Genomic DNA, 5164 nt, shown 5'->3' on the forward strand with positions numbered 1-5164 from the left:
TCCTAACCTAACCTAACCTAACCTAACCTAACCTAACCTAACCTAACCTAACCTAACCTAACCTAACCTAACCTAACCTAACCTAACCTAAAAGGGGAAAAAGGAAAAGGGGAAAAAGGAAAAGGGGAAAAAGGAAAAGGGGAAAAAAGGAAAAGGGGAAAAAAGGAAAAGGGGAAAAAAGAAAAAGGGGAAAAAAGGAAAAGAGGGAAAAAGGAAAAGATGGAAATAGGAAAGGGGGGAAGGAAAGATGGGAAGGAAAGATGGGAAGGAAAGATGGGAAGGAAAGATGGGAAGGAAAGGGGGGAAGGAAAGGGGGGAAAGGGAAAATTAAAAAAATTTGCCATGTTTTTTTTGTTAGGTTTTAAATTAGAATCTAAAAACTGCTAAAGAAAATTAAAAATAAGGGAGAGAAAATTTTCATTAAAAAGAATTAAAAAAAACGGCGAGGTTAGGTTAGGTTTTAAATTCTAAGACTCGAGAATTTGAAGTCTGAAAAAAAAAAAAAAAAAAAAAAATGTCTGCTTAAAAGGTGGGAGGGAAAAAATTCATTTTTACTTTCATTGAAAGAATGCTAACCTAACACTAAAATAAAAAATCTAAAACTCCTCTAAAACTGCTAAAGGTGGGAGAGAAAAAAATTCAAATTCTAGGGACTAAAGAATATCTAAAAATTCTAAGGACTAAACAAAATCTAAAAATTCTAAGGACTAAACAAAATCTAAGAATTCTATTTGCTAAAGAGATGCTAAAAACAACCCAAGACTAAAAACAACATGCTCAAGTCTAGAGAAAATATTCTAAACGTCAAAGAAAATCCCAAAATTCAAGAATATCAAAGAAAAATGTAAATATCAAAAAATTGTATACATGTTCATTTATAAATTAGGTTAGGTGATTTTCGATCAAAAATTTAAGAAAATAAAAATTCTCAAAAAGAAACAACTCTTTTTTACAAATGTTTTTGAATCTCAACTATTTAGTCAACAAAATTCAACTTTCTACATATATATAATAAATTTTGTCAAATGTTTCAATTTTCAAAATAAACCGGAATTATATCTAATCAATTAGGAAAATAAAAGCAAACACAATACACAAAAAGCACGACACCACACTGATTTCATTCAGACTCCATACAACTCGCATTATATTTATTCAAACTAATATTTTGTATCAACTCAATATTAAATTGCAAAATATGTTATGTTAAATAAAGTGTAGTTAAATAAAATAGATGGAATTATTACGAGGCGCAACCTCGTGTACCATTTTATTTATTTTCTACAACCAAATTCCTGAAAAGTGTCAACTTCTCTCAAATACTAAATAAATATTTTTCAGAGTTTCCATTTTTTTCTGTGCGAAAAACCAAATAATAAAACCAAAACAAATATTTGACAAATTGGTAATAAATTAAAGTCTCAATGTATTTTTTATTAAAATTTATTTCAACAGTGAGCTGTTTGTTAGCTTCGCTTCTACTCTCCCGTCCTAGAGGCTCGAAAGAGTAGCAAGTTACTGAGCCACTCCACCAACTTCAAGGTCTTACAGCTCCCAGGAGTGGACCTAACCTAAGCTTACATTAAATCAACTAACTATAAACATATTTACAAATCATTAAAGTCAATTTCCTAGCTCTAATAAAACTAAAAAAATTACATCATCATATAACAACATAAATATAACAACACTTCACTTCAACTCCTGCTGCCTCCTTAGCCATTACACAAACTTCCGGGACGCTAAAACAAACAAAAATTAATGCAACTCTTTCAATAACCTTTCAAATAAAGCTAATAAAATTTATTCCATTTCCTAATTAATATTTTGTCCATAAAATTGTTCAAGTAAACACTTACCTTCAAATTAAACACAACACTTTAGTAACTTTACGTTAAAAATTATTAGTTAGTAGTTGGTTTTCGCACAGAATGGTGAAGAATTAAATGGAAACGTAAAATCAAAAACATTAAAACACTCAACTCTCAATAGTTACAATTTGTTGCAACAAGTTCTTACCTTAAAGTTGACGAAATAGATTTGATATTTACATTTTTCTTTGATATTCTTTTGATATTTTCTTTGACTTGAGCATGTTGTTTTTAGTCTTGGATTGTTTTTAGCATCTCTTTAGCAAATAGAATTCTTAGATTCTCTTAGCAAATAGAATTTTTAGATTTTGTTTAGTCTTTAGAATTTTTAGATATTCTTCAGTCCTTAGAATTTAGATTCTCTTTAGCAAATATAAAAATTGGAACACAAATGAAGCAAAACGAGAAACAATGAGAGAGAACATTCTCAGTTGACTGAATGCGAAATGGAATCACTCCTAGAAGACACAAAAGGCCAATCGCAACAGCAAAGTTTGAATTAATTGAAGGGAAAAAAGAAAAATTATTCAGCTGAATGTTTGATCGAGAGGAAAGATGTAGTGCAGGTGATGGATGAAAAGCAGGTATAATCGGTAAAACCCCAGGTACTAAGCGTCACAAAACTATCTCATCAATCGAGTTTTTTTGATCAGACTAAAAAATGAGTCGTGGGGCGCGTGAAATTTCTATCAACAATCCCTTTCGCTCATATATATTAACTGCTATTTTTTAATTTACGCCGGATTTCATTTTTAGTCTTTTCAAAATCCTTGATTGATGGAAAGAAGTGTGAAGAATAGTACCTAAAACCAATTACCCATATTGCTTTTGTTACATCAATCCTACACGAATCACCAATCCGTATTCCCGATAAACACAATCAACGTGAATATAATGGAGAAAATTTTGGGATTTACGTATTGGAAACGAATGTCACAGATGTTTTGAGGTGACCCACCAACACAATTGGTTTCAATATAATAAAGAAAAACTTGTGTTTTGCGTATGAGAAAAGAAGGGAGAACTAGAACCCTTAGTTGACTGCGTAGATTAATGAGAAATGGAATCCACTATTAGAGGACACAAAAGACGAATCAAAACAAAAAAAAAATCTGAATTAATTGGAATGAGAAGATTAAAATTATTCAGCTGAATGTTTGATCGAGAGGAAAGATGTAGTGCAGTTGATGGATGAAAAGCAGGTATAATCGGTGAAATCCCAGGTATTAAGCCTCACAAAACTACCTCATCAACATAGTTCTTTTGATCAGACTAAAAAATGAGTCGTGGGGCGCGTGAAATTTCTATCAACAATCCCTTCCGCTCATATATATTAACTGCTATTTTGTATTTTACGCCGATTTTCATTTTTAGTCTTTTCAAAAGGCTCTAAGATCGATGAGATAGAAGTGTAAAACATAATACCAAGGACCAATTACCCATATTGCTTTTGTTACATCAGTCCTACACGAATCACCAATCCGTATTCCCGATAAAAACAATCAACGTGAATATTATGAATAAAATTTTGAGATTTTCTTACTGGAAAAGAATGTCAAAGATGATTTGAAGAGACACACCAACAATTGGTTCCAATATAATAGAGGAGATCTTGTGTTTTCCGCACCAGAAAAGCAGAGAGAGAAACAACCCTCAATTAACTACGTACGTGAATAAGAAATTGAACCACTCCTAGGGAACACAAATGAAGCAAAACGAGAAACAATGAGAGAGAACATTCTCAGTTGACTGAATGAGGAATGGAATCACTCCTATTTGACACAAAAGAGGGATCGAAACAGGAATGTTTGAATTAATTGATGTGAAAAGAAAAATTATTCAGCTGAATGTTTGTTCGAGAGGAAAGATGTAGTGCAGGTCATGGATGAAAAGCAGGTATAATCGGTAAAACCCCAGGTACTAAGCGTCACAAAACTATCTCATCAATCGAGTTTTTTTGATCAGACTAAAAAATGAGTCGTGGGGCGCGTGAAATTTCTATCAACAATCCCTTTCGCTCATATATATTGACTGCTATTTTTTAATTTACACCGAATTTCATTTTTAGTCTTTTCAAAATCCTTGATTGATGGAAAGAAGTGTGAAGAATAGTACCTAAGACCAATTACCCATATTGCTTTTGTTACATCAATCCTACACGAATCACCAATCCGTATTCCCGATAAAAACAATCAACGTAAATATAAAAGAGAAAATCTTATGTTTTCTGCACGAGAAAAGCAGGAAGAGCAACAACCCTAAATTGACTACGAGGATGAATGAGAAATTTAATCACTCCTAGAGGGCACAGAAGGTCAATCGCAACAGGAAAGTTTGAATTAATTAATGTGAAAAGAAAAATTATTCAGCTGAATGTTTGATCGAGAGGAAAGATGTAGTGCAGGTGATGGATAAAAAGCAGGTATAATCGGTGAAACCCCAGGTCCTAAACTTCACCAAACTACCTCATCAATATAGTTCTTTTGATCAGACTAAAAAATGAGTCGTGGGGCGCGTGAAATTTCTATCAACAATCCCTTTCGCTCATATATATTAACTGCTACTTTTAATTTTACGCCGATTTCCATTTTTAGTCTTTTCAAAAGGCTCTACGATCGATGAGAGAGAAGTGTAACATAATACCTAGGACCAATTATCCATATTGCTTTTGTTACATCAATCCTACACGAATCACCAATCCGTATTCCCGAAAAAAACAATCAACGTGAATATAATGGAGAAAATTTTGGGATTTTCGTACTGGAAACGAATGTCAAAGATGATTTGAGGTGACCCACCAACACAAATTGGTTTCAATATAATAGAGGAAATCTTGTGTTTTCCGCACGAGAAAAGCAGAGAGAAAAACAAACCTTAATTAACAACGTAAGTGAATAAGAAATTGAACCACTCCTTGGGGACACAAATGACGAATAAAAACGAGAAACAATGAGAGAGAACAAACAAAACCCTTAGTTGACTGCGTAGATGATTGAGAAATGGAATCACTCCTAGAGGACACAAAACAGACATCGAAACAGGAATGTTTGAATTAATTGAAGGGAAAAAAGAAAAATTATTCAGCTGAATGTTTGATCGAGAGGAAAGATGCAGTGCAGGTGATGGATGAAAAGCAGGTATAATCGGTGAAACCCCAGGTATTAAGCCTCACAAAACTATCTCATCAATCGAGTTCTTTCGATCAGACTAAAAAATGAGTCGTGAGGCGCGTGAAATTTCTATCAACAATCCCTTCCGCTCATATATATTAACTGCTATTTTTTATTTTACGC

Source organism: Diorhabda sublineata, chromosome 8 (genome assembly GCF_026230105.1).
Source record: "Diorhabda sublineata isolate icDioSubl1.1 chromosome 8, icDioSubl1.1, whole genome shotgun sequence".
Taxonomy (NCBI): domain Eukaryota; kingdom Metazoa; phylum Arthropoda; class Insecta; order Coleoptera; family Chrysomelidae; genus Diorhabda; species Diorhabda sublineata.